The sequence below is a fragment of the Furipterus horrens genome, unplaced genomic scaffold (assembly GCF_987537825.1).
Source record: "Furipterus horrens unplaced genomic scaffold, mFurHor1.1.pri manual_scaffold_7, whole genome shotgun sequence".
NCBI lineage: Eukaryota > Metazoa > Chordata > Mammalia > Chiroptera > Furipteridae > Furipterus > Furipterus horrens.
The window spans coordinates 6,585,548-6,608,406 of NW_028327177.1; the positions used below are offsets into that span (position 1 = coordinate 6,585,548).

The 22,859-nt window shown below is 47.9% G+C and overlaps 1 protein-coding gene across 9 annotated transcripts in view; it reads left to right on the forward strand.

Moving 5' to 3' along the window:
- Positions 1 to 22,859, forward strand: part of CYRIB (CYFIP related Rac1 interactor B) — a 123,823-nt gene that overhangs the window by 35,162 nt on the left and 65,802 nt on the right. For 2 of the 9 annotated variants that reach the window (XM_090283360.1, XM_090283362.1), the window contains exon 1: positions 18,867 to 19,036. The exons of the other annotated variants lie outside the window; for them this stretch is intronic. The gene's annotated coding sequence lies outside the window, so the exon portion shown is untranslated. Of the gene's footprint in view, positions 1 to 18,866; positions 19,037 to 22,859 lie in introns of those variants that run through there. 9 annotated transcript variants of the gene reach the window in all.

Genomic DNA, 22,859 nt, shown 5'->3' on the forward strand with positions numbered 1-22,859 from the left:
CGTGCTAAGAGTCTTGTCTGAATTACCTTGTTTAAACTTCACAACAGCCCTAGAAAGTTGAGGTTTAAGGAAGAAAAGTAACTTGCCCAAGTTCACGCCACTAGGAAGCGGTTGTCTTCATCCATTCCGGCTGCCATAACAGAAAACCATGAGCTGGGGTCCATAGGAACAACAGAAATTTAGTTCTCCCAGTTCTAGAGGCAGACAAGTCTGAGAATCAGGGTGCTGGCAGGTTTGGTGTGTGGTGAAGGCTCACTTCTTCGCTCACAGAGGGCCACCTTTTTGCTTTAACCTCCCACGACAGAGGAGCTGAGGGTAGCTCTCTGGACTCTCTTTTATAAGGGCACTAATTCCATTCATCATGGCTCCACCCTCATCACCTCATCACCTCCCAATGCTCCCACCTCCAAATGCCATTACATTGGGGGTTAAATTTCAACATATGAATTTCGCGGGAACACAGAACAGTGCATGGCAGGGATAGACCCGCCCCCTGCACCAGTCACTGTTCAGACTGATGGAAGTCCTGTCTCTGTCATATCAAAGATTCCTGCTTCTGACTTATCCAGATCCAGATATACTTGCTCAACAAAAACAAAACACAGCAGAGACAAAAATAACACTTTCAACAGCGTGGGTGATCCTGTCACTCCACCCGACTGGCGTCTCCCTCGGAGTGCGTGTGAAGGAGAGACGCGGACCTGCTGTTCCTTCTGCCATTCTTTGTCCCTATGGCTTTGTAGGCTGGGAGAATGTTGTGCCATCAAGTGTGTTCCTCATATTTATAGATTTTAATTATCATACAACATGGCCCCCGAATCCAAGCCAGCTCTTTCTTCTGGTGCTCAACCTGAGAAACCAGATTTGATGCTAAAGAAAAACAGGCTGTGTTGGACTTAAGGAGAGACAGTTTGTCAGGCTCCATGGTGAGGCCTTATTATGGGATTTTCAAGGAGAATTTTGACTCCTTTCAGTCTTCATATTACACGCTGACTTTAGAAGCTAAGCCTTGGGTAAGATGCGGCTGTAATGTGGACAGAACTCAACTGGGTAAGTGGGTGTTTGAGATTTGGTGACTTGGGACACGGTGGGAACACCGTGGATGGTGCTGATTTGGTTGAGTCCTTCCTGATGTGAATGCAGAGTTGATGGAAATACAAGAGTAAGACCCTGGGGAGCTCATCAGGAAGGGAAGCCTGTGAGTGTCAAAATGAAGGGAGAAGTCTAAGCCGAATGGCTATGTCTGAGCCATAGAATCTGGGGTGTTGAGATTTAATTCCACAGTGAGTCTAGAACTGAAAACTGGGCCCAAGGTGGAATTGAGTACCCAGGAGCCTAAAATATTATACTTCTTCGTGAATAGGAGCTAGAAAAACTCCACGGTCTGGAGAAACAGAGAGGAAGCTTGCCTTGAGTGGAAAAACATCACCAGGAGGAAATTAAAAACCTGGGGTTGTACCGTAGGTGGTTGTGGAATCTATATGGTTATTGTCGATGAGGGATAAGACCCCTCAAGCTGAGAAATCGACATAAAACAGGACCAGTACCAGGAAAATGCCTCCTAGCACCAAAACGAAATCACTCCACAGGGGTATTTCAGCAACCCAGAGCTAACGGGGCTCCCGCAGTAAGAACTACTTCCTCTGAAGATGAGTTCACAGTTAAATAAAGTGCACTGTTCAGGAAATGAATTCCTTTGCGTTGAAAATAATAGCACACCTAAGACTATAAAACAGTATATTTAAAATGATTAAAGAATAAGGTGATATCAAAAATGTAAGAAAGACGAAAAAGGAAAAGGTTGATTTGAAAAGCAGCCACATTGTTACGAAAACTAGTCATTGAAATTATCCAACAAAAGGGTTAACTGACAGATTAGACATAATTAGTGACCTGGAAGGCAGTAGTAACAGTTACATTTGTTAAGTCCTTAGTATGTGCCAGATGCTGTTCTGGGTGCTTGCGCTTAATCTTCAGAACAAAATTATAAGGAAGGCATTATCATTTTCATCTTTATTTGATAGTTGACGAAGCTGATGCGTAGTAGTTTAAGCCACATGCCAGGGTCACACAGCGGGTATGTGACGGCTGGGATTTGACCCCAGGCTGTCTAGTGTAGCCAAGAGTCTGTGATAATTCCGACACTATGGGAACTCCTCATAAATAAGTGGTAAACGGATGCAAATATGAAAGAATGATACAGAGGCATAGAGGAGCTAACACGAGGGTACGACTTAGGTCTAAGCAGAGGGACTAGAGGAGAGGCAGCCTTCGAAGACAATGATTAGATGTCCCTTCAGATCTTTTCTAGTCCTAGGTTCCAGGAGTTTGTGACCGTGTTGAGGGTGGGAATTTCCAGAAGAGTGTGGAAGAGCCTTGGTTTCCGCTGGAGTATGCGTTGGTGTCCTGATATGTTTGACAGAGTTCTGTCTGGAGGGACAAAGAAGACCCGGTTTTATCATTTGCTGTTTCCTCTGGTATAAATACTTGCACTAGGACCAGTTTGAAGCTACAACCATGCTGTCGCTGAGCACAGAATCGAGAAGAGAGGTGTACAGTCAGCTCTCCAGCCCCCAGTGGCTCTGATGTTCCTTCTTTTGTAAACTCGGATCTCTGATCTCTGGATTGCCCCTCCAAGGGTAGGATTCTTAGGCAGTGGTAGTGTCGTGTGTGATACCACAGGGGCAGGAAGAGACAGCGGGACCAGAGAGGAGCTCTGCCCACCTTTCTTCCCTTAGAGGAAAAAAAAAAATTTTGTGAATGTGGGCGGAGAAACTGGAAAACTTGACTACATTATGGGTGACAGTGACAATGAGTACAACGTCTTTGAAGGGCAGTTTGGCACCGCAACATTTCAAGTGCATGTGCCCTTTGACCCTGCAATGCCACTTTAAGGACGTTGTCCTATAAATCCCATCTGCTCTACAGTCACACAGGTGTGTTCGCTGCAGCATCGTCTGTAATGGCCAGGCCCTGGAAGCAGTTGAAATGTCTGTCAGTTGGGGATTGATAGACTGAAACATGGTATATTCTTAGAGTACTGGGCCAGTGTTTAAAATAGGAGGTCATATATGCTAAAAAGGAATGCTCTCCAGGTTACATTTTTAAGTTAAGAAAGGCAATATGCATAAAAGTGCATGTGGTACACTCCTACATACACCCCCCCACACACACACACACATGTGCTTGATCATGCATGGACTGTTACTAGAAAGACACCAAGAAGGAAGGTGGTTTTGGGGTTACGGTTCACTTCTGTGGGGTAAAAAGGATTGTGGGTCTCGGATGGAAGACATCTGACTGTATATCCTTTTATATTCTTTTGCATGTTTACACATAAGCATATAGCATTTTTCTTTTTTCCTGTTAAAAATCAACTCGTTAACAAAAACTTCACTTCGGGAGCTTTTGTCATGAAAGCCCCTCTCATTTTTAGAGGAGACTGGCAGGTCTTCATGGTGTTGCCAGTCCCCAGCATCCACTGAGCGTACGTCCAGCCCCGGGCCCTTCCGGTGTGGTCTGGCCTCGTCTTCCCATGCCCGTCCACGGAAGGCCTCTCCATGGCTTGGCTCTGCCTGGACCCCTGTAGTTTCCCAGTCAGCGTATGAGAAATGATCATCCCATTGCCAGGAAGTGGGGAGGTCAAGTCTGTGCGGTCACGTGGCATGCAAGTAGAGAAAGTGGGGTCAACAGCAATCTTAAGTGTTTTAGGAACAGCGGTTCCAGGGCTGCTTCTTAGGAATTCAAGTTATTGGGGAGGTAGCTTGAGCCTCTCTTCTTCCTGGCACTCATTCCCGGCGCCTCTCTTGAGACCCCGTGTTCTGTCGGTATTAATTTTTCCAGCTGTACGATTGTTTGCTCTGGAAAGCTGGAGCTGTGTTTTTGGACCAGATCAATCGCTGATGTGTTTAGAGACAGCAAAGACAAGGAGACTTTGTCCTGCCGCGTCCTCCTTTTCTGACTGATTTTATCTGCACCACTGCCCTGTTGAGCGTGAACCATCAGAGGTCTAGGAGACACTAGCTCTGTTCACTTGAAAAGACTGACCTTCAGGGCCTTTCTTAACAAAATTGTTGTTCCCAGAGGTGCCTCTAGTGTGGTGATTGTTGTCCTCTGCCATCAGCCACATTGCTAGCCCATCGCGAAATGTCTTATGGAACCAGAGGCTTCTTTTCTCGCTCCCTTTTATCATTTGGTAAGAAGTTCGATAAATAGGTTATTATTTATCTTGAAAAGAGTAATCTTGATATGATTTGACTGACCGTAATCCAAATGGGCAAGAAAACGGGACAGAAAAGTTGAGTTTATAGACTCAAAATCACCAAAACTGTCCTGAGGATGATTTAAGGGGGTGACATCATCTGTGACATGCGGACGAAATTCTTGCCAGGGAGGGCTGCTGACCATGGCACTTTGCTGTGTCTCCAGACGCTGTTTCGTGGGCTCACTTAGAGAGTGTCCTTAAGCACTTCAAGTGTCATCGCTCCAAGTGCAGTGTGGGATGTTGTGGTTTTAGTTTACCGTGAGATGAACGTGTATCCACAGTGTTATCTCCACTCCCCCAAACGGTAATTCTATCTTCCATGCCTGAATGCTGATACAGAGTTGGTTTAAATGCTATTTCTTGTGTGAGCCCTTTCCTGACTCCCCCTCCCCGTGCTCCTATTACATGGTGTAGAATTTAATTAAAGCAATTATCTTATTGGCTTTAAATAATTGTAGTTGTTCGTGGCTATCTCCTTATCAGACTGAGTGCCAGGAAAGATGGCCTCGATCATCTTGCTTCATCTGTACATGGCCCGCATGCAGCATATGTCACAGAACTTCAGATTTCATTACTCAGGATTCTACTGGCCTTGAACAGAATCCCAACTCAAACTGGCTTCTGCAGAAAGGAGGTTTGCTGATTTATGTAATCGAAAAGCCCAGGGATGGGGCGTAAGGCTTAAATGGTGTTGCTAAGCCTTACATAGTTTTTCTCCATCTTTCAGCGCTTGCGTACCATTTCTTTTTTGGATTGTGGCGGCAAGATGACTGTCAGCAGTTCTAGTGGAAGGCAAAAGGGCCTCTTCTCCAACAATTCAACCAGAGTCTCAGAATTGAGTCCACATGTCTCTGATTGGTCTTCTCTTGGTAACATGCCCATCCCTGAACCAATTCCTATGGCCAGGCAAACACCATGCTCTGATTGGCCTCCTGGATCAAATGCCCGCCCCCTGAAGAAGCTGGGGTAGGGTCTGCACCTCCCAGAACCCAAGGGTTGAGGCTGAAGGAGAGCCATTCCCAAGATCACATGGGAACCATTTGTGTCTGGGGGGTGGTGGGGAGGAGGTAGGCAAAAGCCAGGATGTCCATTGTAGTGGGTTTTTAATCAGCAGTTCCTTGATGTATGAATGAACAGATGAATGAGCAATGAAAGCGAGCTTCTGATTCTGGGCGCTGGTTATACAATACCTTGAGTGGGGTTTTAACAGATGGAACCTCTGCAGAGAGGAGGGATAGAAGAGAGCCTTGAAATCAAGTCACAGAAGGATGGCATTAACTTCGCTGAAATGTTTAACAAGAAATAAGAGACACAGGAGACACATCAGTGACAATATAAGAGCTGTTTCCAAGTGTCTGAAGGGCATTCAGAGAGATGACACATTTACTGGGTCCCTGCATTATATCATAGATGTTGGAGTAGACCCTTTAATATCACCCCACTTTTATTTTCATTTTATTAGGCAGCCAGTATTTGTTTATCCTAGAAAGTTCAACAATGCAGAAAAGAAAGAAAAAATAAAAGTTCTTCCATAATTTTACCACTTGGACTCATTGATATTAATATTTTTGTCTATATTCTTTTAATTTTGTCTCCCTGTTTATAGTAGAATTTAAAAATTCTTATTTAATTTTGATGATTGTATTTGTCAGAGAAAGAAACTGTGGCTCAGAGATTTTAAGAAGCTGCCCGAAGTCCCAGGCCGAGACACTAGACTTCCAGGACCAGAATTCAGTCCACATCTAATTAGCCTCAGAATTCCTCTCTCCTTTCTGGGTCTTTGATTTACCTGCTGTATAACCAGCCTGTGTACTAATAGGTGGTGGTTGTTGTTTTTATAACAAATTTGTAGTTGTTTGTAGGGTTTCACTCTCGTTCCACTCTGAGAATCGCAATTTCGTTATTCTTTGTGTGTCCACTCACTTATCTTCATCCATGTACTCAGGAAGTATTTCCCTGGGTGCTGTCTGGGTGCTGGGGGCAGACAGCCAATGTGACATGCGGTGACAATCTAGCTGAGCTCCACATCACTCACAAGTGGCTAAGCCCAAAGCCTCCAGGGATGTGCAGATCTGTGATACTGCCCATTGCGCAGAAAGGGGTCCCACATGTCTTTCAGGAAGCAGCCCGTGAGGCAAAGAGAAAGCAGCATTGCCAGAGAGCTGGACGGCCGAGTCTTACATCTGCCCTCTGCCCAAGACCCCTCTCCTAAAGGGGAAGGGTATGTGTTGAGGGATGGGAAGCTCATGGTATGTGTTCTCTGTCCACACCTTGCCAGAGCTATCTCTGCTGGGTGATGCGTGGTGTGACCCTATTTTCTGAACCCCAGCTCACAATCCATGGTGCAAAGCGGGGTTAGCCAAACAGACGGAAGGAAACGTATTTCTCGAATGCAGCCTACCCCAGGGGCTTTCGCATGGCTCCCTTACCCAGAGAGATAGGCACTATTGTCCTCCTTTTGCAGGGGAGGAAGCTGAGGCTCAGTTGCAGCTGATTTGAATTCAGACCCATCTGATGCTTCCAGATCCTATGTGCTTCCAATTCAGACTGCTCTGATCCAGTCACTTTGGGGGTGTGGGTCTTTAAAGGGTTCTGAAACTCCAGGTGATTTGGTAAGTTTCATACCATTCACTTACTTAAAAAGTATTTATTGAGGGCCTGTGTCCAGAAACCTTTTTAGTCCCTGGGAGACTGAGTGACGAAGATCAATGAGGGCTTCTGCTCCCGGGCAACTTGAAGTCTGAATTAACTGGTTGGCAGAGGAATGATGTTTCCGTACAGTCCTTTGCTCAGTGTTTCATTCAGCCACATCCGAGGACGTATCAGTTAGGATGCTTGAGTTGCAAGGCACAGAAAACCCAGTTCAAGCTGGATAATTGAATGAAGCAGCTGAGTGGTTCACATAACCAGAAAGCAGAGAGGTAGGATGGATTTCAGGCACACTTTGATCAGGGCTCCGGTTTCATTTCTTTGTGATGCTTTGGGCTCTGCACTTCTCTGTTGGCTTTGTTCTCAGGTTGACTGCCTGTATAGCAGGGAGGTCGCTGCTGTTCAATGCCAGGAGACGCCACCTAGAAAAAGCGTGGTCTGAAAATGTAGAGGAGAGCTGTCCAATGTCGCGGTCTGGCTCTTAGATCACATGCTTGTTTGTTCACATCTGAGGAAAGAGCTACAGTCTCTGAGCTTCCCAACGATTGGATAATATCGGGACATGCCCCTGTCTCTCAGCCAATCATTGTGGCAGAGGAACTGGGATAACACTGATGGGCTTAGTCCATCCAGGACCCACCCCTAGAATTGGAGATGAGGTCTGAATGACTGAAGGATGCTGCTTGGTGGGAGAGGAATGGAGTCACAAAGGGGGCATTCTGTAGGATCTGGGTGTAGAGAGACGCGGAGGCATTATTCCTTCTCTTAAAAAGCGCATGTTCTCATCCTGGCCGGTGTCGTTCAGTGGATTGAACACCGGCCTGTAAACCAAAGGATCTCCAGTTCGATACCCAGTCAGGGCACATGCTTGGATTGTGGGCCAGATCCCCAGCTGGGGATGCATGAGAGACAACCGAACATCCATGTTTCTATTCCTGTCTTTCTCCTTCCCTTCCCCTCCCTCTAAAAATAAATAAATAAAATCTATATTTCAAAAAGTGCACATTCTAGTGAACTTCCTGAGATTCCGGCAATGCTCAGAGGAGGGCATTTATTTATTGAATGCTAGGCACTTCACATATGTTTTCTCAGTTTTTTATGTCCCTCTCTAGCAGATAAGTATTTTCATTTTCTAGACTAGGGGACAAGCGCAGAGGTTAAGCAGCTTGCCAGCAATCACACATCTAGGAGAACAGCGAGGTGTTCTGCGGCTGTGCGGCTCCCATTCTTCCCTCTCTGCTTTATGACGGTTGTAGAGAAAATAGACCCTTAGCAGCGACCCTACAAAGGGTCGCCTAATGACTTTTCTACAAGAGGCAGAGCCTTGGACTGCTTCTTATCTCAAGCTTTTATTGGAGAAATCCTACCTGTTTTTTTAAATTTAATTCTGGATGAGAGGAAAATTCCTCTCCCAGGTCTAGATAAGCAACAGATAATTGAATGAGCTTCTGAGAAAAGCAGAACTGTTGTCAACTTGATGCCTCAGAAAAGATGGTTCCGTTCAGATAACTTTACAAAAATTTCTCTCTCCTTTTGACTCTGTTGCCTGAGACTGCCATTCAATTTTAAAGCGACTCTTATGTAACCCTAGACAATGCTTCTTTCCCTCGGGCTCCCGTTAACTCACATGTTCAAAATACAGAATACAGTTGGGGGGGAGGTTAAGAGTTCATGGAAAACCAGTATGATTCCTCGATTAAACTGCCTAAACAAGGGCAAACAAGCTGGATTTTCTGGTTTTCTCCAGACGCGACAGAGATATAATCTTCAACAGAGCAGGGGATGATGCGCCAGAAATCATTTCAGTTCCGGTGGCAAAATGTCTGTGGTCTTACTGCTCCCTGCCCCCCTGCAGGGTGTGCCTTGCACTTTGCTCCCGGGTGAAAGAACACTTGCTCAGTTTTTCCTCATTCTCCTGACCTCCCTTACTTCTACCCTGGCAGATGGAATTTTCTCCTGGGGGAAATGAACAAAAATGGAGAAATCAAAACGGTGGTTGATGACAAGTTGGTGCATACAGTTTTCAACGTCGATGCTATGCTTTTTGAGTTCTTGCATTGGGTTTTCATTCTTTTTTGAAGTTATTACTGATGACCGTGACTTTACTGCCCTGATTTTTATTATGTTATCGACTTCATTAAGGATAGTCTTAATTTCAGATGGCCTTCAGTGGCCCTCTTCCAATCAGATAGCCTCTGAGTCTGTTCCCACCAGCATCCCTTTTTGGTTCTGATTTATGCTGGGCCAAGCAAACTTATTTCAGTGCACCTGGAAAAGTTGTGAAGGAACCGAAAGAGGGGAAGAGAAAGGCCTGAGGGTAAAATGCGTGGGCTTCTGTGTCAGCCCAAGACTAGAAAAGTGGGGTTGCAGGGCTCATCTCGTTGACTCTAAAGGGAGACCACGGTAGCTGTGATCCGGCCTGAGATGTAAGAGTTCTTTGTTACCACAGCAGAGTCTAACTCACTCGGACTGATGCGACCACCACCATCTTAGAAGTGGCGGATTCATGGAACCAGGGCGCAGGCCAGCTTGTGTGCATATGTGTGTGTGTGCGTGTTGGCATCAAATATGTGTATGTGTGCTTAGATATGAATCTTGCTGCCTCGACGGCAGGGGATCTTTTAAAATCCCAAGCGAGGGCTATACTCTAGGTGAGTTAATTCACCAACTCGGTGGGTAGGCACAAAGTATAGTTCTCAAGCTCTCCAGGTGATTCCAGGGTGTGGGCAAGTTCAGGAACCAGTGGTCTATGAGAATTATAATAATGCCATCATAATTATTTGAAGAGGGGTAGGGATAACGGTACTGACAATGGTATAAGCCATCATGATCATTTACCGACTGCTTACCAATACGGCAGGCAGTAAGTATCCTGGGTGTTTCACAGACATTCTAATGTCTTATGTGCCCCACAGCCCTGCAAGACAGCTCTCTGGTTGGTTGGAGAAGGAAAAGAGGGGTCATGTCTTTTAACCTGCTGTCAGCTACAGAGTGGCTTAATCCAGATAGTCAGGTAAAGTCCAGAGAGATGGAGCTGCGGGACTCACGCTGTTGACCCCAGAGTGACCACCGTGGTCATCATTGGGGCTGAGATTTCGGGGTTGTTTGTTACCACAGTGTAACCTGGCCCATCCTGACGGATGCAACCATCCTTTGAATAACCACAGTGGATTCAAGAGTCGATACGCAAAAGCACATTTTGCAGAGTTATAAATTGAGGGTGAGTTTATTCTGGCTTGTGGCTTGGAAAGAGAAATGTGTGTAGAAAACCAGGCTCTTAATCTTGGGTTGGTTGTTTCTTCCATCAAAATCACTCTGTGTGTTTCAAGGGGTCAGGGTAAATCAATTGATAAAACATTACCTGTGTGTCAATGGGGTGCATGGCGCTCTACAAACCTCATATTATTTGTAGTCTTTTCGACTAGAAGGACTGTCAGGCGTGAGCAGGGCTGTGTGTTACTGTAAGGTATAAACAGGAGCCAAGTGATGTTGAGACACTTACCCGGCGTCCAGAGGGATGCCTGGCTGGGGTGTTGGAGTCAGGCCCGGAGCATGAGTGTGTTGGGAAGGGTGCTTGGAGCAGACAGACCGGCATGGGCAAAGGCACGACAGCAGGAAATAGTAAATATTTATAGGAACTCTGTAATCAGTTTAGTGTTACTACCAAGAAAGAAACCATCTCTGACTCTCACGGACGATTGGGAACCTGCATTCCCACTTGTTTCTTCATTATTCGGCACCCGTGTCTTCTAACAATTTTTTATTTTTTTTATTTTTTTTTACTTTGGAAGAGATTTGTACGTAATGAAGCACAATAAGCACGATGCTTTCCTTGGCTTCCTTCACCCTGAAAGTTCACCCGGACATGATACTACTAAGTGTTGCTCCCCTCATACTAGGAATTTTTTTTTTTTACAGGACTCTTGATGCCTTGGTGATTCAGACTTTTGGAAATTAACTCAGTAGTTCTCTGACAGTGTAGACAGGAACCCCTGTGACCCACACTCGGGACCCAGAGTCCAAGCTTGGGGAGGAGGCGGTGCGGCCCCCCGTGAACCCCCTCTGGGCCCTTCTTGGGCCCTTCACGTTCTTAAGCAAAAAATGTTGCAGGTGAATTCCAAGGTTCCTTTCACATCTAAAACGAGGCAATTCATTCAGAACCTCATTAATCAAGTGGCCATTCAATAAAAATGCTACATAAATGCTGAATGCACCCTGTGGACGTTTTCTCCGAGTCTGTGGTTTCACACAAGAGCAGCACTGGAGCAAGGGAGCGCTCCCCTCTGCCTTCATCGGAGCTCTAAGACTGAGGAACTCTTCCTCTTCAACCTGTGTTCCAACATGAAATCAGCACCAGGATTTTAGAGAGAAAGTAGCTAAACCAGTTCAGCTTCTTCTTCACTTGGACCATACTGGTTCTCTCTTGGAAAGGCTGTTTTTTTTTTTCCCCAAACCTCATGCAATATCTTTTCTTCTTTAGCCCCCAAGCTCAAAACTCTTTCCATACTTTTAGCTCATGTTTGACATTCCCAATTTCTGTCTAAAGCTCTATATTTCAACTGTTGGGTCCCATAGCTAGTTACCTAAGCATTTTGGCTACTTTGGGGAGGATTTAAATCTCACCGTCTCGCCTGTCTGTGACTCCCTGGTTCCACGGCTGTGTGCACATTGGAGTGTCAGAGTAGGGAGAAGCGCTAGGCCTGCGTTAACTCAAGCTGGACTGAAGCCGTCTCTCTGCCCAGCTACAACTGTTGGGTGCAGGCCTTGTGCCACGCACAGTGCTGACCCCGTGCCCGCCCTGCCCGCATGGAACTCACAGTGTCCAAGGACATACAGAAATCACCGCACCATCACAATTCTGTTCTGTGCTCTAACCGAGCAGCCAGAGGTCCTGCGGTCGCTCACAGCGGGGGATCTGAGCTGCTTTGCTCCAGGCTCCCTCCTTCCGGGCACCTCTTGCTCCTGACGGATGGGTGCCTGCTCTCCTGGATCCGAGGTGGGGTGGGCATGGGTGGCTGGCACCCTGGAACACTGAGCAGTCCTGCTGGAGTGGGGTCTATACTCTCCCCACCTGCTTCACCAGGTGGGTGTGGGAGGCCCCTCCTTGGAGAGGCGTGACTGTCACTGCCCTGAAAATGCCCAAGGGGTAGGGCTTTGTGCGACGGAACCACACAGTGGGCCGAAGGAGCTGTTTGTGGAAAGGGCAGCACATCCTGAGCGGGCCCACCTGGGTTCTTCTGCAGCCAGCTCCTCTCCAAATGGCACAAGGGCTTCGGGCTGCAGACTGCTTACAACCTGGGTGAACCCCACGGACCAGCCTGTGTCTCTGGGGAAAGAATTTGCCTGAGGGCAGGAGGGCAGGGCTTGGGAGGGGAGAGTGAAAGCCTGAAGGAAGTCTTTTCCGCTTTTGTACTGTTAAAATCTTGGCAAGAAAACATGCTCTTTATTGTGGTCGCCTCTATCAGCCACAGATTCCCGAGCTGACTCCGGGGCGTCGTCCTGGTTCGTCACACTTCAGCTTTTCTGCTTTCTTGGCGGCAAACAACTTCTCTCTCCCTCTCCCCCCTACCCCCGCTTCTCTCCCCTTCTCTCTCTCTCTTTCTCTGCCTCCCCACCCCCGACCCCTGCTTTTTTGGGGGGGGACTCTAATAACTCCAGGTGGTGAATGGGTGGCAGTAGTACAGCTCTGTGGAAATAATGCTCTAAAGCAGTACAAACGCCAAGGAAAAAAAAAAAGAGAAGCTTGTCAAGAGGGAAGTGCTGTATTAACATGTTTTACTGTTATTGACATTGAAGAAACCTCCCTTTGGCTCAACGCTAGATTTGTTAAATGCTTTATGATTTCGCCACCCAGTGAAGTAGATACAGCCACCCAGCGAAGTATGAGATAGCCTTTAACAATGAGGCAGCTGAAGGACCTTTATCAGGGGAAGGCGATTAAGGTGGAGCATGAGCTGAAACACAGAAGATTCCAGTTCTGCGTATGAGCAAGTGTTACAGAGACGCATGCATTAGCTTTCTACAGCGAGAGACATACAAAAACCGTGTGGTAGGATATGCACATGGCATGGGACGTCGGATCATGAGAGTATATTTTCTTTTGTTTATCTTCATTTTCAATTTTTCCCTGCAACAACCTTTATTATTTGTATAATTAGGTGAGAAATGGTATGGAGAGAAAGAACCTCTCTTTCTTACAAAATCATTTCACATAATTATTAAGGGTCTCCTAGGAGCTGGGTGGGCACCATGACAGGTATTGGAATGGGCAAGACAGCCCTGGCCTCTGCCTTCAAAGAGCTGATGTTGTAGTGAGAGGCTTTCTTTAGGGAAAATATTTTTAAGCTAAAAAATGAAAGTGATTAAAGGGTGTGTGTGATAAGTGCTGTGAACGAAGAAAGAAAGCCAGGGATGTACTAGGGAATAACTGAAGGGAGGTATGGGGGGGTGGGGTGTCTGACTTTAGGAAGGGTGATGGGGAGGGAGGACCCCTTTCAGGAGGCAGCCCTTGAACCTGGAGGTGGACAGACAGCCGCATGCAGAGGCCAGAACAAAGAAAGCGCGTGGGGAAGGTGCAAGGAAGGAGGCAAATGCGAGGCTGTGTGGGCGTGTTTCCTTCCTGCAGGTCACGTGTGTAGCGGGGGAAACAGGAGCTGCCCACTGTGAGAAACTGTCACATTTGGGAGTGTGACCGAGGCTCCTAGGTAGATCTTGTAACTCTGGGGAAATCACAGCCATCAGGACCACCTGATTAATGAAATAACGGGAGTGTGCTGGGTGTGGGCTGTTGGCTCCGTGCTTTGGTTCCTTTTCAACAGCAGCTCTGATGCCATCTCTCAGGGCTGGGTTCCCAGGCTTCCTTCTCCTGTCCTCTTCTGCATGCACTCAGCTCACCCAGTGGATGCTCATCGTGAGACGCGGCCCTGTGCTCTTAGTCCTGAACCTTGAACCCCTGGGGGTGGCGGAAATGTTTGGGAAGGCACCTCTCTCCTCACGGGTTCGGTATTCATTCATTCCGTGAAGAGGAGGCGAAGGCGGCAAGCAGTTGACAGAAGTCCCTAAATGTCAGACTGAAGACGGAAACTTGGTACAGAGGCAGCCAAAACTATTCTGCACGCCAGATACTAAATAGTGGATTTGAGTTAACAACGGCAGCAACTATTCAGTTTTCTCTAAGGGCAATTAGGCAACACAAGTCAAGAACCATAGTAATGTTCCGATCCTTTGACCCAGTAATTACAATTCAGGGAATTTATGCTTCGGTCATCTTTTTATCCTTTTTTTTTTTAATGGGGAGAAACCAAAAGAACAACAATGTCTATAAATGACAGCAGGAATGTGGTTAATAATGGCATCGTGCTTTGGGGTTTTCACACATTTTCCTGTGCAATATTTATGAGAGCTTTGCGGCATTCTTATGAAGTAGGTTCTTATGCCCATTTCACAGATGGAAAGTGAGGGAGAACAAGGGAGTGGCTCTGGTTCATTCTGGCAGACTCAGGCTCTGAATTTATCGAGCATAGGGATTGCTGCGTGGTGGGTTTGCTCCAACACTCGAGAAAATGATGGGAGGCAAGGAAGCCCAGGGAAGGAACGAAGTCTGAAAATAACGACTGTTCTTAACGTATGCTTAGTGCTGGCCCAGGTACCTTACAGGTGTTACTGATGTTAAACCTTACAACAGTCTTGTGGGGAAACTGAGGTGCTGAGAGGCTGAATAGCTTGCATACGCTGTCAAACAGATTTCCAACCCTGGCCGGGCTCCACGCAGAGCTTTGAGGTAGTTCCAGCTATTTTCTGTTGCCCCTGCCTCACAGGAGCGCATTGCTGAATGAGTGACTAAGTAAGCGAGCGAGTATGAGGGGGCAGGGCTGGGCAGCGGGCTCCCGCAGAGAACGAGGCAGCAGGGACCCTGTGGTCACTAGGCTCTTCTCCGGGGCTCTGCAGCTTCTACCCGCGACACACTTGCCCAAGGCTCTCCAAGAGGGCTGCCGATTCACTGGCCCCCGAGGCCACACTTTTCCATCACCCTTTACCTACCCGCTCTCTTCCCTCCCTCAGTTCATTCCTTGCAAACCGCCCAGAGCCAAAGACGTCCAGAGTAAACCAGGCGTGTGGGGTGTGGACCTTCAGCAGCTGAAGGAAACGGGACTATTTCAACATGATGAAATGTTTTGCAGCCATTAACATGACGAATGGGACTGTAGAAATACGAACAAGTATTGGGAAATAGTTGTACGTCTCTGAAGATTCCAGTCGAAGCCACTTGCATATGTGTGGTAAAGGTTGGAAGGGAAGGAATGAAAGCTGCGTAAAGGTCTTGGGATTGGATGGTGTCACCGTCCAATTGGTCTGTTAAGCCATGAGCCTTGGGGCCGTGCCCCACGGGTCCTGCCGCTGCTTCGCCCGGGTCCAACTAGTCAGCAGCTCCTGTAGATTCTACATCAGGAAGTGTCTTGATTCCGGTGCCCAGTCTCCCTTCCCACTGCCAGTTTCCTGGATTAGGCTCTTGGCACCTCTCGCCTGGACCCCACGGCATCTTCACTGGTCTGCCGGCCTCCGTCCTCTCTCTCCCAGTGTAACCCGTGCCGGAAGGACACTGTGGTCAGAGTGCTTTTGATGGAAAACCCATTTGATGATGTTTCCTTGCGTAGAAGCTTCTACTTACTTGTTGTCATCAGGAGGCAGGTCTGAAGTCCTCGGCATGGTGTGAGAGGAGATCCTTTCCAATCTTGCCCCTCCCCCAGCGCACTGTGGACTCTCCTTCCTGTGCCCTTGTGCCTTTTCTTCTCAGTCCTGCCCCCATCTCTTCGAGACCAAGCTCATCCTCTCTGAAGTCTTCCCAGCTGTCCTAGGGAGCGTGGGTTGGTTCCTTCACCCTCCTAACGTGCACCGAGTCACGCCACGCTGTTAATTGTGAGGGTACAGCTCTCCCTCTCACCAAATCCTGAGCCTTTTCAGGGCGGGGACCACATGTCTTGCTGTCCTCCACCCTAGACCCTCAGCAGGCTACGTGGGACCCAGTAGAGGAGCACAAATGTGCGTTGATTGGAGGAATCAGTGATTGAGGGAAGCACCTCATTCTTTATACTGTTTCAAAGTTGATTTAGTAATAAATAAAATTTTCAAGGGAAACAGCATTTAAAGAAAGCATCAGAGGCCCTGGCTGCTGTGGCTCAGTGGATTGAGCGTCGGCCTGCGAGCCAAGTGGCGCTGGTTCGATTCCCAGTCAGGGCACATGACTAGGTTGCACGTCAGGTCCCCAGTTGGGGGTGTGAGTGAGAGGCAACCACACAGTGATGTTTCTCTCCCTCTCTTTCTCCTTTCCCCTCTCTCTAAAAATAAAAATAAAAAAAAAACCAAATAAATAAATAATTTTTTTTTAAAAAAGGAAAGCATCAGGATCTCATGAAATTTACAAAAGCAGACAGGGAAGTTACGGGAAATGAAGGAAGAGACAAACCGTGGAGTTGACAGATTGGGATTGAATTCTGGATCTGTCTCATCCTGAACCTTGGTGTCCTCATTTATAAACTGGACACAAGAATAGTACCATATAGGGTGGCTGTCAAAAGAGGAAATGCAAGCCAAGGGCTTAGTACAGTGCCTAGCTCTTTGTAAGGACTAAAAAAGATGCCAAAATGCCAGTGATTAAACCAGCATGGAGAGCTAGTGGATTTATGCAAACATCCTCTTTTGCATCCTTCTGCTTGTTTTTCCACATGCAACTTTGAAAGCTTTGGCCTCAGCTGAAATGTGATGACATTAATGTGGAATGGTGAAGGAAGGATGGAGGAAGAAGAACTTCAGCTCTTCTCTTAGGGTCTTGTTTTCTGTCCTTCTTTCGGGACGTCTGACATGAGGTAGTGGTAGAACTCACTCATGGGTTCTTGCACAGGCCAGGAAGGGGTCTTGCGCTGATAAGGAGAAAGGTGCCTTTGAAAAGAACACCTCATAGGACTCATCCTATTTTATCATTAGTCACCAATGGATTTTTTATTTTATTTTTATTTTTGCTGGACTGGATGTTCCCCCTAAGACCGACATCATGGGTCATGCCTGTATTGCTCCCAGAGATAAAATTAGGACCAATGAGTGAAAATTGTTGGGCATCCGATGGCTTCTCAGTGTAAAGGAAGAGTTTCCGCACAATTTGAGGGGGCTAACAATTCTAATAGTAAGCTCCCCATAAATGTAGACATGTGAACTAAGCTGGATGTTGCTGTGTTGAGGATACTATGGAAGAGATTTCTTATGGTGGGAGATGGGTAAGAGGCGTGCATTTACTCAGAGCTCACGGGACTGGGAAGGTGTGTGAACTCTTCCTTTGGTTCAAACTGGGGACAGTGGGTCTGCATGGACCAGGGTTATTTAATAAGAGTCTCACTGTGTCAGACAAATGGACCAAAGTTCTTAGATTGTGAAGACCATTCTATCAGCACCAATGTTTGCGATATAAATATCAGCTCCCTCAGTTTAATTGAAATTGATGAAGATTACAGTATAGTATGGAACCCCCAAATCATCCTAAAATGTTATGGTAAAAGTCTGAGGACTAGAACTCTTGACCTTAGTGTGTGCCTTGAAAAAGCCACGTAGTGTCTACGTGATCCTCAACCTATTTCTGTGTAATATGGCCAATACCAATACCATATGGTAAGTCAAGAAGACAAAGGCTAAATAAGGTAAAGGCTGCCCTTTAGTATTTGGGGCAAGGAGAGATTTCTTGGCTACATATGATAAGACCCAGATAGTTCCTGGGCTCCTGTTTGATTGGAACAAGGGTTCATAATCAGGGTTTCATACATAGGCTTCCTGGATCCATAAATCTCCTGAAATTGTATGCAAGTTTCTGTGCCTATGTGCATTTTCCTGAGGGAGAAAAGACCATACTTTTACAGGATGTTTAGTAGGGCCCTTGGCCCCCAAATGTTCAGAACCATTTATCTTTATAGTAGCATCAGCTCGGCAGTCAAACTGAAAGTGCCCCCAGGAGAAGCAACATTGTAATCACTTACACTTTAGTATTAAATGAAAAAGTTTGAGTGTTTCGTAACAGCCTTAGGATGAGCTAGCTAAATGGGAGGTTCTGCTTTCGTATGTAGGGAGGGAGCATTTATGTTCTAAGAGCGAAAGGGGGTTAGGGAAAAAGGAATCGGTGCGCCCTCTGCCACATCCAGGTTGTCTGTCCATCAGACGTTTTTGCTCAGAGCAGGCTCCAGAACAAGGTCTCACTTATCTGAAAGAGCTGTGCACGGCACCGTACAAGTCTCAAGTGGCGCCTCGCTTCTATTCTCAGACTGATCATTTAACACCTCCCAAGGGCGTCTCCAGGATACCATCGCAGGCGATAACGGTGCTCTCTCCGCTCCGGGGAGCATGCCAGGCGCATCTGCCTGTCTGGGAGAGCGAACGGCGCCCACCACCCCAGGCAGTCCAGGCTTGGGGGTGGGGGGTGGGGAGTGGGCTGTGCCAACTTCTCTGGGTTCAGCACAAAAGAGTCCTGGTCTGCGAGTCCTGAGTTCCTGTTCCTGCCATTTCCGAGCTCGCTGACCTGAGGCAGGTCACCGCCACCTCTGAACCTCAGTTTTCCATTTGTAAAACGGGAAGGGTGCCAGGCTCAGACCCACCCGGACGCCGTCTTCGCGGGAAGGTGCTGCTCCTTTAAGGAGGGCGGGGGCTTAAGGCGGTGGCCGCGCCCCCTTCCTCTCCTCCCGGCTCCCGCCAGACCACCTGTCTCCGGCCTCGCCCCGCCCCCTCGGGAGGGGCGGGGAGGAGGGGGCGGGAAAGGATCTACCTTACGGGGCGGGCTGCCGACGCATGCGCACGGCCGGACAGGTCCGCGGCTCCCTCACTTCCTGGCATTCCCCCCTCCCCCTCCTCGCCGTTACCCTGTACATCCGGGTCACTTGCCCTCCCCGCTCGGCGCCGCCGTCGCCGCTGCCGCCTGGCTCGTCGCGGCTCCGCCACAGGGGCAGGTGCGGAGGGGCTCCCGGTCCGGCCGCCGCCGCTGCCCCGCCCCGCTCCGGGCCCGGGGCTCCCCCTAGCGCCGCCGAGGAGCCGCCGCCGCGGCTCGAGGAGGGCGGAGAAGCCGGGCTGAGAGCCTGGAGGCTCGAGCGCAGGGTGAGTGGTTTGCCGTGACCATTTCCCCGCTTCCCTCCCAGCCCTCGCGTGCCTGCGCCCCGACCCCATTTTGGCGGAGAGGCGGGCGCGGCGGGGCCCGCGGCGGCGCGGGGCTTCCTCGTCTCCGGCGTGGTGGGCCCGCCCCGGCGCCCACCCCGGCGCTGCGGCTGCACCTCGCGGCCGCCCCCGGCGCGCGCCGCCCGGGCCTCTGCCCGCACTCATTCATTCGGATCCTCCTCCCCACGCCCCCGGCACTCGCCGGGCCACGCGCGCGCTCCCCGCCCCCTCCCTGCCCGAACCCCGCGGCGGCCGGCGGCGTTCGGCCCCTCGGCTCTCCGCGCTCGCCTCCCGCGTCGACGCCCGACCCCCGCTCCCACCTCCCATTTCTCCGCGCGGCCGCCGGGCCTCCCCCGCCGCGCGCGCGTCTCCGGCTCCACACCCCCTGCGCCTCGCGCCGGCGCCCAGCCTCCGGGTCCCCGCGTCGAAGTTGGTGTCGTTATTGGCCGCCCCCTCCGCCCACCTGTGCGGCCAGACCTCCCCGCTGACACGTGTGGACCGCGCTGACCCCTGAGCTGCCCGCCTTTCAGGTCCGGGCTCTCGGCCCCGGGGCGTGGTCTCCGTGGGTTTGCAAACCACACGGTTTCCCCTGTAATTACCCAGGTCTGCGGCTGTCAAACTGCAGTGGAGGGGCAGTTGCGTGCGCGCGCGCGCGCGTGTGCGCGTGTTTTCCTTACGGCTATTCTGGGCCACACCGCGCATCTTCCCTCCTGTGTTCTTTCTTGTTTCGTTCCTGGAGGAGCGTCTGTGATGGATTGATTTTCTCTGGATGTGAAATTCGGCAGAAGAAGATTGTTACTCGTCCTGCCCGGTCCCCCGGTCCCCTGGCTGATCGGCAGCCTGGCCGTTTGTAGCCGAGACTTTCTCTCCCCTGTCACCAGCCGTTAGTGTCCCCGGTGTGCGGGACACGGAGGGAACGCCTGGATGCCCGCGGTACCCACAGCTGCCATTCTGGGTACCGCAGATCTCTGGGATTCATTCGTTGCCGCTCCCCGTCCTGTGAATTTACTGAGCTCGCTGTCTTCGTGCTCCTTAGTCCTTACGTGGAAGATGTGTGTCGCTCAGTTGTGAGTCCGATACCCTGCAGCGTGGCAGACTGATTTTCCAGAGGAGTGTCGTGTATAGCTAGCGGGGTATTTGGGGACTTACTGTAAATCACTTTAGATGAATGTTCCTCAGGAAGAAATACACGGATCCTTTTAATTTCTAATGGCGTTTAATAACAGGAGCGAACGTCGTGTCTAGTACAACTTGGTAATTGGGGCGCGTTTGCTAGACCGTCTGCGAAGTGTTGCAGGTCACCAGAACTGCCTGCTGGACATTCATAAAATGAGATGGTAGCACTATTTTTTTTTAAACGTGACATTCTTAGTCCTTGATAATGAACTCCACGGGAGGTGCTTAGTCCGGAAGCACATCTGCTTACCAGTGTGACTATGACACAGTTGCTAACGGTGTTACTCCTGGGAGCTCCGTGTTACAAAGGCACGCGGCTGTTGTCCCAATTCAGGTTGGGTGATCACTCTTGCAGTAAGACTTCTTAACCCACAGTCAAGATTGCGTTCTTTCGGCAGAACAGTGTTTAATTCCTTAAAGCTGCCGTAGTTATGTAGCTGCCTCAAAGGAAATTTTTGCTTCGTAAAATGTAGGCTACACAGTATGAACTCTAGGTTATTTGTTAATTTCACAGGGGCTAGATCTTTTTCTCCTAAGAAAGTGGTTGGTCAAAGGGAGGCATGATTAGTAAATCATGCCTGGTTGTCCCAACAAAAATATAATTTCGGACGCTCAGTAAAACTAAGAGAAGGTGGTTTATGTCTGGTAGATTACAGGTGACACTGACCATGATCAAACTTAAAATTCATTGCTCTGAATTTTTCCAAAAATTGATTAAAAATGATATGTTAAGTAGCATCACTCTTGAGATTATGTGGCTTATATTCGAAATGGTCATTTACCTTTACTTAGTAAGTAATTGACAGAGGAGTCTAGACGGATATTTGTTTCATTTTACTCCTGGTCTCCTTGGGGGAAATACTGGACTGCCACTTAGGAGGTTACTTAACTCACTAAGTACTGACACACTCAGTTGCTAGAGCCTGTAATTTGTTCTTTCATTGTTTAAGGAAAACAATTATGTAATATTTGTAAATGTTAATAATATTAGTCATATTATGCCCACTATTATTTTTGGTCTCCTTTTCTGTTACTGCACAGTGCCTGCCTATTGAACAGCGGACACTTAATAAATATTTAGAGTAATTGAATGAATGGCAAGGTCAAAGAGTTTTCCACTCGAACATCGTTTTGTAATTATGTGGCAAAAGTTTTAGAGGGAAGACATTGTTCTCAGCTGCAGTTTTTTCAGGTAGCTTGTTTTGAGGATTGCTGTATCTGATTACTTAAACTGCTTTGAGATATTTGGGGAGAAAGTATGGTAGAGGTGTAGGTGTCACTTTGTGTTATGCATTAGTTCATTGAATGGATTTGTCCACTTAGAATGGATATTTGACATGTGGATCTTGTCAGCATTCATGAGCAGTAGCTCATTCAGATCATTTCTTGTGCATTAAAAGTTTCTAAAAGTCATAAAAATTCTTCGATGTGTGTACTCATCCCATATTATGATCAATTTACTAAATTAGGTTAATTTTTCAAGGGATATTTCATATAGCAGAAATGGAAGGCATAATCCAATTATGTGGCAATGGTTGCTCAGTATTTTAGTGGTGGTGATGATGATGTTAATAATAACTAACACTAATATAGTGTTTGCTGCTAGCCAGACAGTGTTCTGAGATGTTTAATCTTTACAGCGGCCTTGTTAGGTAGGTAATAGTATTCCCACGTCACAGACTTGGAAGCAGGTTAAACTAACATGACACAGCTACTACATGATAGGGCTGGGTGTTAGCTCGTAATTACTGTGCTGTAAGAGGGAATGCCTACTATATGTCAGGTTCCTTATATACATTAAGTTAGTTTGTGACAACCGTGCCCGCCAGGTGTAGGTTAGTTTTTATTAATTTCTAATTAACATTAGGAAGAAAAGCTGAGACAGTTTAGGTAACTTGTCCAAGTGCACTTCCAAGTAGGATGAGGAAGACTGGCATTGAAATCCAGGCCTCTGTTACTTGTAGCCTTGACTGAAATTCTGTTTCAAGCTACTAGTTTGAGGCCCTATATTTGGTATTATATATTTAAAAGGCATACTTAAAGCAGCCAATCTGAAAACTTTTTCAGCTGGCACACAGGAGGGATAATGTTCTCTTGTTCGCTGCTCGCTTGAGCATATACAAGGTCATAATTTCCTGCTCCCTGATTGTGGCTTCACCCCTTACCCACCCATGCAAGTATATTGGAATGCAAATGAGTGACATTTGTAGAACTTTTTAAACAAGGAAATCATTCTTAGAATTTTGATTCTTTAAATATGTACATTTCTGATGATACATCCTACAGCCTGATGGTGGGACCGTGGGTGAGAATGGCTGTTTTCAAAGATAGCGGGGGATTTCGTTTAAATAGAATGCCTAACGCGAATATATATTTTTGTAGCTGTGCAGTTTACTTTGAAAAGGTAATGTTGCCTGGGACTATTGTATGCGACACTGTGAAGCTTTCACTCCCGTGCAGTCATTTTCTTTCATGAGAGTGACCTGTACTTGATGTATTGTAGTTGGTCAGTGTGTCTGGTGTGCAGTAAATATATTAAGGGTGGACTGGCGCGGGCACTTCCAGGCTGCCTAGAATGTTTCTCCTAATC